This window comes from Mirounga angustirostris, unplaced genomic scaffold (genome assembly GCF_029215605.1).
Source record: "Mirounga angustirostris isolate CCGP_5_RB_7025 unplaced genomic scaffold, mMirAng1.0.hap1 SCAF_9, whole genome shotgun sequence".
NCBI classification, from domain to species: Eukaryota; Metazoa; Chordata; class Mammalia; order Carnivora; family Phocidae; genus Mirounga; species Mirounga angustirostris.
The window spans coordinates 24,582,786-24,595,311 of record NW_026991717.1 but is presented as its reverse complement, the minus strand read 5'-3'; the positions used below and the strand labels follow the sequence as shown (position 1 = coordinate 24,595,311).

Below are 12,526 nucleotides of genomic sequence, written 5' to 3'. Positions count from 1 at the left end.
AGTTGGGTGCGTGTGACAGAAGCTCTGGGCTGTCCCACCTGGGTCACCTTGGCAAGGGCCAGGGCTTCAGGAACAGCCCAGGGCCAAGGGGGACAGCCGCCAGTGGCCCAAGGGTCCCAGGTCCACCATCTGGACAGGCCAATGCATCACATGAAGCAGCACGAGCCCTCAGCTGAACGTGGGCTGACGGTGGTGTCCCTGCACTTTCCGGTCCTTGTCAGGGACATGGCCAAACTTTCCCTTCCCTTGCAGGTGGGATGGCCCAAGGGTGGACCTTCAAGAGGTAAGTCCACCCTCACCATAAATCCAGGGCAACCAGCCCTAAGCCCATGGAGCCACCACCCAGATACCAGTTCCCAAACCCACCCCTATGGCTTCTTGACCTCCCTCCAAGCCCAATGGCTTCCAATCACCTTCCGTGGTTGAGACCACATGGAGACCCTGGCCACCACAGACCGCAGAAACACAAGGAGTCCAGAATTGCGAAGCAATGGCTCCCTTGGAGGCATCCTGGTAGGAGGAATAAGTCGGCAGGCAAGGTCAAAAGCCTGAGCACCTTTGGGCACCTGGAGGCCCACAGTCAGTCCATAGCCACAGCAGGGACCCCCGAGGGATTGGTCACCTCAAGCCCCAAACTGCAGTGGTCCCCCAGGGCCCCGAGCATCCTCAGGATGCTGACCTCGGATGGACCCTGCCAATGGGACTCAGCATAATTCTATTGAGCATGATTTTGAGGTCATCATCTCTCTTTGAGACAATATGAGCTCTCAACATTCACCCATGGAAGGCAGTAGCAATGTAGGGAGGCACTCCCTTGTCCCCCGAATCCACTTACCGGGGGAGCTTACTGTAGAGTGGATTACCCTGGAGGGTGTCAGGGCAGGAGACATTGGGCCAGTTGCCAGGGCTGGGCCTAGGAAGATTTGGCCCTCAAGGTGGGATCTTTGTCTGGATACGTGATCTGGGGAGAGACAGTAGGCCTGGTGTCAAAACGCCATTCTCTGGGGCACCTACCCCTGTGGCCAAGAGCTGCCAGTCCCAAAATTGTGGCACCCCCTGGCAAGGCTTCAGGCCGGATGGCACATGGCAGGAACTGCAAGAAAGGGGCAATCTACAGGAGCCGAGATGCCCATACCTGGACCCCAAAACAATGGAAAGCGTGGCCCCTGAGGGAGCCGAGCTTTGCTGAGGCTGTACCCCAGGAAAAGACCCAGCACACAGGCTACCTGAGAGGTAGCATGGTTTGGGAGCGACACATGGCATGGAGGGATCTTGTCCTTGTAGGTAGGGCCAAGGCCCCACCCTCCCATGGATTGGCCATCTATGACACCCTCGAGGGCAGGTGCCCTAGAGGACATGGGAAGCCATGGCCCCCAGGGTCCCCAGGGCAGAGGAATGGATGCTGGGCCAAACATGTGCATGGAACCAAGGCATGCAGTGAGTGCACTACCTGTCACGCAGTGGGGGGCCTCTCCCTGCACCTGCTGAGTCTCTTCCCCTGGATAACTCCATTAGGTCTAGAGTGTCAGGGCGAGAGCCCCAGGGCCATCGCCTGTTGTTCCCAGGAACTTGAGATTCCCCTCCTAGACCCGGTGGGCCCTTGCTGTCTCAGTAGCCCAAGGGATCAGGGAGGGGAGCTCCCAGCTGCCCTGAGGGGGCCCAAACTCCTTGGGAGTCGGGTGCATGTGACAGGAACTCTGGGCTCTTCTGCCCAGGACACCTTGCCAAGTGCCAGGGCTTCAGCAAAAGCCAAGGGCTGAGGCGGACAACCACCAGTGGTCCCACAAGGCTCATGTCCACCATCTGGATGGGCCCATGGGGAACACCATGAAGCAGCAAGATCCCTCAGGTGAACTGGGTGATGACAGCATCCCTGCACTTTCTAGTCCTTGTAAGGCACCCGGCCCAACTTTTGTTTCCCCTACATGTGGGATGGCCCAAGGGCAGACTATCAAGGGGGAAGTCCACCCTCTCTGGACATCCAGGGCTTCCAGCCATATTCCCTCACAACCCACCCCAACGACATCTGCGGCCTCCCTCCAAGTGCAGTGGTTTCCACTCACCTGCCATTGTTGTGGCTGCGCAGAGACACTGGCCACAATGGTCCTCTGAAAGACACAAAGAGATCAGGGTTGCAAAGCAATGGCTTTCAGTAGGTGTCCTTGGAGGTAGAATGGGTCAGCAGAGAAGGCCAAAGGTTAGATCCACTTGTGGGCACCTAGAGGCCCACAGTCAGTTCATAGCCACAGTGGGGAGCCTTGAAGGAATGGTTGCCTCAAGCCCCAATCTGCAGCACTCTCCCAGGGTCCCGAGCATCCTCGGGATGCTGACCCTGGCATTTTTCCCTCCATTGGGCCTCAGCGTAATCCTATTGAGCATGATTTTTAGGTCATCATCTCTCTTTGAGACATTATGAGTTCTCATCATTGATCCAAGGAAGGCAGTGGTGATGTGGGGTGCTCTCCCGTCCCCCGAACCTGCTTACCAGGGGTGCTTAATGTAGAGTGGGATGTCCAGGGGGAGGGGTGGAGGCAGGAGACATTGGGCATCTTGCAGTGCCTGGGCCTAGCAAAACTTGGCCCTCAAGGCAGGATCTTCGTCTGGCGACAGGATCTGGGGAGAGAAGGGTAGCCAATGTGTCAAAATGCAGTGCTCTGGGGCACCTGCCATTGTAGCCAAGAGCTGCCAGTCTGGAAACCCTGGTGCTGTGTGGCAAGGTGTGAGGTTGGCCAGCATAAGGTGGGAGACCGCATGGAAGGGGCAAGCTACAGGAGCAGAAATGCCCATACCTGGACCGCAAAACAACAGAGAGTGTGGCCCTCATGAGAGCCAAGCTTTGCTGATGCTGCCCCCCAGAAGGCCTGGCACACAGGCTTCCTGACAGGTAGCACACTGTGGAATCTGGGCCAGGCATGAAGGGTGGGTGCCCTGGTATGTACAGTCAGGCTCTTGCCATCCCACGAATTGGCCATCTCTGACACCCAGAGTTGGGCTGGTGCCTTCGAGGACATGGGGACCCATGGCCCTCAGCGTCCCAAGGGCAGAGGAATGGTTGCTCAGCTAAAGGCATGCTCACAACCAGACATCCCGCCCATTCTCGCTGTGCACGGGGGCCCTCTCCCTGCACCTCTTGGGCCTCATAACCAGGATCACTCCCTAGATCTTAGGTGACCTGACGATAGGCCCAAGGACATCACCTGTTGTGCCCAGGGACTCAAGATTACCCTCCTAGGCCAGGTTGGCCCTTCCTGTCTCGGCAACCCAAGGGATTGCAGATGGGAGCTCCCTAGTTGTCCTGGGGCCCCAAGCTCCTTGGGAGTTGGGTGCATGCGACAGGAGCTCTGAGCTCTCCAGCCCAGGGCAACTTGCCAAGGACTGGGGCCTCATGAACACCCCAGGACCAAGGGGGACAGCCGCCAGTGGCCCCAAGGGGCCTATATCCACCATCTGGATGGGCACATGGGGCACACCGTGAGGCAGGGAGGTCCCTCAGCTAATCGTTGCCTGACAGCGGCATCCCTGAACTTTCCGGCCCTTGTCAGGGACCTGGCCATTCTTTTGATTCCCCTGCACCTGGGATGGCCCAAGGGTGGACCTTCAATGGGGAAATCCACCCTCTTCGGCCACCCAGGTTTCCCAACCCAACCCTCATGTGGCTGCCCCCAGACACAGGCCTCCCGCACCCACTATGGATGGCAGCTATGGCCTCCCTCGAAGCCCAGTAGCTCCACTCACCTGCCACGTTTGTGGCCACACCGAGACCCTGGCCATGAAGGCCTGCTGAAAGACACAAAGAGACCAGGGCTGCTAAGCAGTAGCTCCCCGGGAGGTGTCCTTGGAAGGGGGATGGGTCTGCAGGCAAGGCCAAAGCCCCAAGCACCTCTTGGGCACCTGGAGGGCCACAGTCAAGCCACAGCCAAAGCGGGGAGGCTTGAGGGATTGGTCACTTCAAGCCCCAAACTGCAGCACTTCCCCAGTGTCCTGAGCATCTTCAGGATGCTGACTCCGAGATGGTCCCTCCACTGGGCCTCAGTGTAATCCTATTGAGCATGATTTTTAGGTCATCATCTCTCTTCAAGACAATATGAGTTCTCATCATTGACCCAAGCAAGGTAATGGCAATGCCAGCAAGCCCTCTCCCACCCCCTGAAACCTCTTACCCAGGGTGCTTACTGTAGAGTGGGATGCCCTGGTGGGGGGTGGGGACCCAAGGCGTTGGGATTCCTGCCAGGGCTTGGCCTAACAAGACTTGAATCTCAGGGCAGGAACTTCATCTAGGGACAGGATCTGTGGAGAGAGTAGTAGTCTAGGTGTCAAAATGTCCTGCTGTGGGGCACCTGTGTCAGCTGCCAAAAGCTGCCAGTTCTGAAAGCTTGGTTCTGCATGGCAAGGCATTAGGCAGACCAGCATACGGCAGAGGACCGCAAGGAGGGGCAGGCTACAGGAGCAGAGATGCCCATACCTGGACGCCTAAACAATGGAGAGGGTCGCCCCCGAGGGAGCCGAGTGTTGTGGATGCTGCCACCAGCAGAAGGCCCAGCACATAGTCTTCCCGAGAGGTAGCACGCTGTGGGCGCAGGCCCGGGCGTGAAGTATGCATGCTGTGGTAGCTAGGGCCAGGCCCTCGCCATCCCATGGATTGGCCATCTGTTGCACCCGGAGATGGGCAGGTGCTTCCCCAGGGCCTCCAGGGAAGAGGAATGAGTGCCGGGCCAAACACGTGCTCCCAATCAAGGAGGGCCGCCCACTGTCCACCATGCAGGGGAGGCCTCTTCCTGCACCCGCTGGGCCTCTTCCCTAGGAACACTCCCTCAGGACTAGAGTGCCCCAGAGAGAGGCCCAGGGCCATCACTTGTTGCGTCCAGGGATTCTTGATTCCCCTCCAAGGCCCGGCAGGCCCTATCCAGTCTCAGTGGCCCAAGGGATCAGGAAGGGAAGCTCTCCTGCTGCCACAAGAGGGACCAAGTTCCTTGGGAGTCAGGTGCATGCAATAGGAGCTCGGGGCTCTCACGCTTGGGGCATCTTGCCAACGGCTGTGGCTTCAGGAACAACCCAGGGCTGAGAAGGACAGCCGCCAATGGCCCCAAGGGGCCCACGTCCACCATCTGGACAGACCCATGGGGCACACCATGAAGCAGCAAGAGCCCTCACCTGATAGTTGGCTGACAGCATCGTCCCTGCACTTTCTGGTCCTTGTTAGGGACCCGGTCAACATTTCACTTCCCCTGCACGTGGAATGATCCAAGGGTGGACCTTTGAGGGGGAAGTTCTCCCTCTCCTGACATCCAGGGCTCCCAGCCTGATGCCCATGCGGCCGCCACCCAGACCCAGCCTCCCAAAACAACCCCAATGGTGTCTGGGACCTCCCACCAAGCCAGTGGCTTCCAATCACCTGCCATGGTTGAGGCTGCACAGAGACCCTGGCCACCATGGCCCAGTGAAAGACACAAGGAGCCCAGGGTTGCTAAGCAATGACTTCCTGGGAGGCGTCCTAGGAGGGGGAATGGGTCGGCAGGCAAGGCCGAAGGCTTGATCTCATGGGCACCTTGAGGCCCACAGTAAGGCAAAGCCAATATGGGGAGCTTCAAGGGATAGGTCGCTTCAAGCCCCAAACTGCAGTGCTCCCCCAGGGCCCCCAGCATCCTCAGGATGCTGATCCTGGATTGGCCCCTCCATTGGGCCTCAGAGTAAGCCTATTGAGCATGATTTTTAGGTCATCATCTCTCTTTGAGACAATATGTGTTCTCATCATTGACCCAAGGAAGGCAGTGGCGACCCGAATGGGCGCTCTCCATCCCCCAAAACTGCTCATCAGGGGTACCTACTGTAGAGCAGGTTATCCAGGGGTCATGGAGAGACATGAGACATTGGGCCTCTTGCCGGTGCTGGGCCTAGCAATACTTGGCCCTCAGGGCAAGATCTTCAATTGGGGACACACTCTGGGGAGAGAGGGGTAGGCCAGGTCTCAAAACGCCCTGCTCCGGGGTACCTGCCCCTGTTGCCAAGAGCTGCCACTCCCAGAATCCTGGCAATGCGTGGCAAGGCATGAGGATGCCCAGCACACGGCAGAGGAACGTAAGGAAGGGGTAGGCTACAGGAGCAGAGATGCCCATACCTGGACCCCGAAACAAAGGAGAGCGTGGCCCCCAAAGGAGCCAAGCTTTGCTGATGCTGGCCTCCAGGAGAAGGCCAGGCCCATAGGCTTCCTGGGACGTAGCACATGATGGGCCCCCAGCCCAGCATGAAGGGTGCATGCCCTGGTAGGTAGGGCCAGGCCCTTGGCCTCCCACCGTTGGCCATCTCTGTTACCTGGAGGTGGTTAGGTGCTCTCGAGGACACAGGAAAACACTGCCCCCAGGGCCCCCAGGCCAGAGGAATGGATGCTAGGCCAACAAAGTGTGCATGCAACCAAGACAGGCCATCCCCTGTCCTCTGTACAAGGGGGAGTGTCTCCCTGCACCTGCTGGGCCTCTTCCCTGTGATCACTCCCTCAGGTCTAGAATACTGCCATGAGAGGCCCAGGCTCTCACCTGTTGTGTCCAGGGACTCGAGATTTCCCTCTTAGGACCTGTGGGCCCTTCCTGTCTCAGCGGCCAAAGGAATCGGGGAGGGGAGCTCCCCAGCTGCCCCCTTGGGAGCCAAAGTATGCAAAGGAGCTCTGAGCTCTCCAGCCAGGGACACCTTACCAAGGGCCAGAGCTTCAGGAACAGCCCAGGGCCACGGGGGACAGTTACTAGTGTCCCCAAGGGGCCCACATCCACCATCTGGATTGTCCCATGGGGGACACCGTGAAGCAGCAAGTTCCCTCAGCTGAATGTGGGCTGAGAGCAGTGTCCCTGCACTTTCCAGTCCTTGTCAGGGACCCTGACAACATTTAGCTTCCCCTGCATGTGGGATGTTCCAATGGCGGATCATCAAGGGAGAAGTCCACCATTTCCGGGCATCCAGGGCACCTGGCCTGATGCCCATGCAGCCACCTCCCAGACACGGGCCTTCCGAACCCACCACGAAGGCATTTGCAGCCTCCCTCCACACACAGGAGCTTCCACTCACATGCCATGGTTGAGGCTGCACTGAGACCCTGGCCAGCATGGCCCGCTGAGAGACACAAAGAGACCAGGGTTGACAAGCAATGGCTCCCTGGGAGGCATCCTGGGAGGGGGAAGGAGTGGCCAGGCAAGGCTGAAGGCCTTAACCCCTTTGGGTCCCTGGAGGCCCACAGGCCACAGCCACAGGGGGAACCTCGAGGGATCGGTCACCTCAAGCCCCAAGCTGCAGCATTCCCCAGGGCCCTGAGCATCCTGAGGATGCTGATCCAGGAATGGTCCCCTCCATTGGGCTTCAGCGTAATCCTATTAAGCATGATTTTTAGCTCATCATCTCTCTTTGGGACAATATGAGTTCTCATCATTGACCCAAGTAAGGCAGTGGTGACGTGGGCAGGCGCTCTCCCATCCCCCGAACCTGCTTACCGGAGTGCTTACTTAGAGCGTGATGCCCTGGATGAGCGGGGATGGGGGCAAGAGACGTTGGACTATTTGCAGGTGCAGGGCCTAGCAAGACTTGACCCTCAGACTAGGATCTTCATCTGGGACGGGATCTGGGGAGAGAGAGGTAGCCTTGGTGTCAAAACATCCTGCACTGGGGCACTGTCCCTGCAGCCAAGAGCTGACAGTCTGAAACCACGGCAGGACATGGGAAGGCTTGAGGCTGGCTGGCACACGGCAGGGGACCCCAAGGAAAGGGCAGACTACAGTAGCAGAGATGCCCATACCTGGACCCCAAAACAACAGAGAGTGTGGCCCCTGAGGGAACAGATTCTTACTGATGCTGCCCCCCAAGAAGACCCAGCACACAGGCTTCCTGAGAGGTAGCACACTGTGGGGGCTGGAACCAGCATGAAGTGTGAGTACCCTGGTAGGTAGGGCCAAGCCCCTGCCCTCCCATGGATTGGCCATCTGTGGCACCTGGAGCTGGGCAGGTGCCCTCAAGGACATGGGATCCATGGCCCCCAGGGTCCTTAAGCAGAGGAATGTATGCCAGGCCAACCGCATGCACACAACAAAGGCATGCTGCCCACTGCCCGCCATGCAAGAGAGCCCTCTCCCTGGACCTGCTGGGCCTCTTCTGGATCACTCCTTCAGGTCTAGAGTGTCACGACAATAGGCACAGGGCCATCGCCTGTTTTGCCCAGGGACTCAAGATTCCCCTCCAAGTCCTAGTAAGCCCTTCCTGCTTCAGTGGCCTAAGGGATCATGGAGGGTGCTCCCCAGCTGCCCTGAGAGGGCCCAAGCTCCTTGAGAGTCGGTTACATGCAACAGGAGCTCTGGGCTCCACTGCCCAGAGCACCTTGCCAAGGGCGAGGCTTCAGGAACATCCCAGGGCTGAGGGGGACAGCCACCAGTGGCCCCCAAGGGGCCAAAGTCCACCATCTGGATGGGAAATGAGGCACACCATGAAGTAGCAAAAGCCCTCAGCTGAACGTGGGCGGTGGCATCCCTGCACTTTCTGGTCCTTGTCAGGGATCTGGCCAACCTTTCACTTCCCCTGCGTGTGGGATGGTCCAAGGGGGGACCTTTAATGGAGACACCCACCCTATCTGGACATCCAGCGTTCCCGGCTCAATGGCCATGCAGCCGCCTCCCAGACATGGGCCTCCTGAACCCACCCTGATGGCATCTGCTGCCTCCCTGCAAGCCCAGTGGCTTCCACTCACCTGCCATGGTTGAGGCCACATGGAGACCCTGGCCACCATGGCCCACTGAAAGACACAAGGGGACCAGGGTTGTTAAGCAATGGCTCCCTGGGAGGCGTCCTGGAGGGGGAATGAGTCAGCAGGCAAGGCAGAAGGCCTGAGCACCTCTTTGGCACCTGGAGGCCCACAGTCACACCACACCCACAGCGGGGAGCCTCGAGGGAATGGTCACTATAAGCTCCAAACAGCAGCTCTCCCCCAGGGCCCTGAGCATCCTTGGGATGCTGACCCAGTGATGGTCCCCTCCATTGGGCCTCAGTGTAATCCTATTGAACATGATTTTTAGGTCATCATCTGTCTTCGAGACAATATGAGTTCTCATCATTGACCCAAGCAAGGCAGTAGCAATGCAGGCGGGCACTCTTCTGTCCCCTGAATCCACTTACCAGGGGAGCTTACTGTAGAGTGGATTACCCTGGATGGTGCCGGGGAGGAGACACTGGGCCTCTTGCCAGGGCTGGGCCTAGGAAGATTTGGCCCTCAGGTCAGGATCCTCGTCTGGGTACATGATCTGATGAGAGAGGTTTAGGCCTGATGTCAAAATGCCATTCTCCGGGGCACCTATCACTGCAGCCAAGAGATGCCAGTCCCGAAATCCTGGTGCCGCATGACAAGGTGTGAGGCCAGCTGACACATGTCCAGAACCACAAGAAAGGGGCAGGCTACAGGAGCCAAGATGCCCATACCTGGATCCCAAAACAATGGAGAGTGTGGCCCCCAAGGGAGCCGAGGCTTGCTGAGGCTGCCCCCCAGGAGAAGGCTGGCACACAGGCTTTCTGAGAGGTAGCACAGTGTGGGACCAGGGCACGGTGTGCAAGGAGCTTGTCCTGGTAGGTAGGACCAAGGCCTCACCTTCCCACGGATTGGCCATCTGTGAGACCCAGAGCTGGGCAGGTGCGCTCGAGGACATGTGAAGCCATGGCCGCCATGTTCCCCAGGGTAGAGGAATGGATGTTGGGTGAAACACATGCATGCAACCAAGCATGCTGTGCACTGCCCGCCGTACAGGGTGGGGGGCTCTCCCTGCCCCTGCTGAGACTTTTTCCCTGGATAACTCCTTTAAGTCTAGAGTGTCAGGGCGGGAGCCCCAGGGCCATTGCCTGTTGTGCCCAGGTTCTTGAGATTCCCCTCCTAGACCCAGTGGGCCCTTGCTCTCTCAGCAGCTCGAGGGATCAGGCAGGGGAGCTCCCAGCTGCCCCGAGGGGGCCCAAACCCCTGGAGTCAGGTGCATGCGACAGGAAGTCAGGTGCATGCGACAGGAACTCTGGGCCCTTCTGCCCAGGGCACCTTGCCAAGTGCCAGGGCTTCAGGAACAGCTGAGGGCTGAGGGGAGAGCCACCAGTGGTCCCACGGGGCCCACGTCCACCATCTGGATGGGCACATGGGGCACACCATGAAGCAGCAAGATCCCTCAGCTGAACTGGGTGACGGTGGCGTCCCTGCACTTTCCGGTCCTTGTAAGGGACCTGGCCCATCTTTCGCTTCCCCTGCATGTGGGATGGCCCAAGGGCAGACCATCAAGGGGGAAGTCCACCCTCTCCGGACATCCAGGGTTCCTAGCCCTATTCCCATGCAGCCACCACCCAGACACGGGCCTCATGAACCCACCCCAACAACGTCTGTGGCCTCCCTCCAAGCACACTTGATTCCACTCACCTACCATGGTTGTGGCCATGCCGAGACACTGGCCACCACAGCTCATGAAAGACAAGATCAGGGTTGAAAAGCAATGGCTCTTCGGAAGGCATCCCTGGACTAAGAATGGGTCAGCAGTCAAGGCCAAATGCTTGATCCTCTCGTGGGCACCTGGAGGCCCACAGTCAGTTCGTAGCCACAGTGGGGAGCCTTGAGGGATCGGTCACCTCAAACCCCAATCTGCAGCACTTGCCCAAGGCCCCAAGCATCCTCGGGATGTTGACCACGGCATGATCCCCTCACTGGGCCTCAGCGTAATCCTATTGAGCATGATTTTTAGGTCATCATCTCTCTTCGAGACAACATGAGTTCTCATCATTGATCCCAGGAAGGCACTGGCAACACAGGCAGGAGCTCTCCCACCCCCGAACCTGCTTACCGGTGGTGCTTGCTGAAGTGGGGTATGCCTGGGGGGAGGGGGGGGCACGAGTTGTTGGGCATCTTGCAGTGGCTGAGCCTAGCAAGATTTGGCCCTCAGAGCAGGATCTTTGTCTGGGGCCAGGATCTGTGGAGAGAGAGGTAGGCAAGGTGTCAAAATGCACAGCTCCAGGGCACCTGCCATTGTAGCCAAGAGCTGCCAGTCTGGAAAGCCTGGCACTGTGTGGCAAAGCGTGAGGCAGCTGGCATATCGTGGGGGACAGCACGGAAGGAGCAGGCTACAAGAGCAGTAATGCCCATACCTGGATCCCTAAACAACAAAGAGCATGGCCCCCATGAGAGCCAAGCCTTTCTGATGCTGCCTTCCCAGAAGCCCCACAGGCTTCCCAAGAGCGCCCGCCTGTGTCGCCAGTGCCTTCCTTGGATCAATGATGAGAACTCATATTGTCTCGAAGAGAGATGATGACCTAAAAATCATGCTCAATAGGATTACGCTGTGGACATGAGGCCAGGCATGAAGGGTGCGTACCCAGGTAGGTAGGGTCAGGCCCTTGCCTTCCCATGGATTGGCCATCTGTGGACCTGGAGCTGGGCAGGTGCCCTCGAGGACACAGGGAGCCATTGCCCCATGGCTCCCAGGGCAGAGGAATGGATGCCAGGACATCTGCATGCACGCTACCAAGGCATGCCGCCCATTGCCCCCCGTGTAGGGGGCCCTCTCCTGGCACCTGCTGGCCTTCTTCCCCAGGATCACTCCCTCAAGTCTAGAGTGCCGCATTGAGAGGCCCATGCCATTGCCTGTTTTACCCAGGGACTGAAATTCCCTTCCTAGGCCCAACAGGCCCTTCCTGTCTTGGCGGTCCAATAGATTGGGTAGAGGATCTTCCCAGATGCCCACGGGGCCCCAAGATCCCTGGGAGTCAGGTGCATGCTACAGGAGCTCTGGGCTCTCTCTCCCAGGGCAACTTGCCAAGGGCCTGGGCTTCAAGAACAGCCCAGGGCCAAGGGGGACACGGACCATTGGCCCCAAGGGGCCCACGTCCACCCTCTGGACAGGCCCATGGGGCACACCATGAAGCAGCAAGAGCCCTCAGCTGAACGTGGGTTGACTATGGCTTCCCTGCACTTTCCGGTCCTTGTCAGGGACCCGGCCAAACTTCCACTTCCCCTGCATGTGGGATGGCACAAGGATGGAACTCCACCCTCTCTGGATATCTAGGGCTCCCGGCCTGATGCCCATGTGGCCGCCACCCAGACAGTGGACTCACGGACCCACCCTGATGGCATCTGCAGCCTCCCTCCAAGTCCAGTGGCTTCCACTCACCAGCCATGGTTGAGGCCACACCGAGTCCCTGGCCACCACCACCCACTGAAAGAAACAAGGAGACCAGGGTTGCTAAACAATGGCTCCCCTGGAGGCGTCCTGGGAGGTGGAATGGATCGGCAGGCAAGGCCAAAGTCCTGAGCCCCTCTTGGGCACGTGTAGGTCCACAGTCACAGCAGGGAGCCTCGAGGGATCAGTCGCCTCAAGCCCCAAACTGCAGTGTTCCCCCAGGACCCTGAGCATCCTCGGGATGCTGACCCCAGGATGTCCCCTCCATTGGGCCTCAGCATAATCATATTGAGCATGATATTGAGGTCATCATCTCTCTTTGAGACAATATGAGTTCTCACCATTGACCCAAGCATGACAGTCGT

General features: G+C 58.7%; 9 non-coding genes across 9 annotated transcripts; 1 reads left to right on the top strand and 8 right to left on the bottom strand.

The window, feature by feature from the left end:
• Window positions 1–699: 699 nt before the first annotated feature.
• Window positions 700–780, bottom strand: LOC123862665 (small nucleolar RNA SNORD115). The gene has a single exon (XR_006795351.1). It is a non-coding gene; the product is annotated as a small nucleolar RNA SNORD115 (small nucleolar RNA).
• Window positions 781–2,352: 1,572 nt separating this feature from the next.
• LOC123862643 (small nucleolar RNA SNORD115) lies at window positions 2,353–2,433 on the bottom strand. Its single transcript, XR_006795333.1, has one exon. It is a non-coding gene; the product is annotated as a small nucleolar RNA SNORD115 (small nucleolar RNA).
• A 1,591-nt stretch (window positions 2,434–4,024) lies between these two features.
• Window positions 4,025–4,105, bottom strand: LOC123862618 (small nucleolar RNA SNORD115). The gene has a single exon (XR_006795311.1). It is a non-coding gene; the product is annotated as a small nucleolar RNA SNORD115 (small nucleolar RNA).
• A 1,572-nt stretch (window positions 4,106–5,677) lies between these two features.
• On the bottom strand, window positions 5,678–5,758 carry LOC123862651 (small nucleolar RNA SNORD115). Its single transcript, XR_006795341.1, has one exon. It is a non-coding gene; the product is annotated as a small nucleolar RNA SNORD115 (small nucleolar RNA).
• A 1,578-nt stretch (window positions 5,759–7,336) lies between these two features.
• LOC123862647 (small nucleolar RNA SNORD115) lies at window positions 7,337–7,417 on the bottom strand. The gene has a single exon (XR_006795337.1). It is a non-coding gene; the product is annotated as a small nucleolar RNA SNORD115 (small nucleolar RNA).
• A 1,588-nt stretch (window positions 7,418–9,005) lies between these two features.
• On the bottom strand, window positions 9,006–9,086 carry LOC123862632 (small nucleolar RNA SNORD115). The gene has a single exon (XR_006795324.1). It is a non-coding gene; the product is annotated as a small nucleolar RNA SNORD115 (small nucleolar RNA).
• A 1,608-nt stretch (window positions 9,087–10,694) lies between these two features.
• LOC123862639 (small nucleolar RNA SNORD115) lies at window positions 10,695–10,775 on the bottom strand. The gene has a single exon (XR_006795330.1). It is a non-coding gene; the product is annotated as a small nucleolar RNA SNORD115 (small nucleolar RNA).
• A 475-nt stretch (window positions 10,776–11,250) lies between these two features.
• Window positions 11,251–11,331, top strand: LOC123862663 (small nucleolar RNA SNORD115). The gene has a single exon (XR_006795350.1). It is a non-coding gene; the product is annotated as a small nucleolar RNA SNORD115 (small nucleolar RNA).
• A 1,099-nt stretch (window positions 11,332–12,430) lies between these two features.
• Window positions 12,431–12,511, bottom strand: LOC123862661 (small nucleolar RNA SNORD115). Its single transcript, XR_006795348.1, has one exon. It is a non-coding gene; the product is annotated as a small nucleolar RNA SNORD115 (small nucleolar RNA).
• Between the last annotated feature and the right edge of the window lie 15 nt (window positions 12,512–12,526).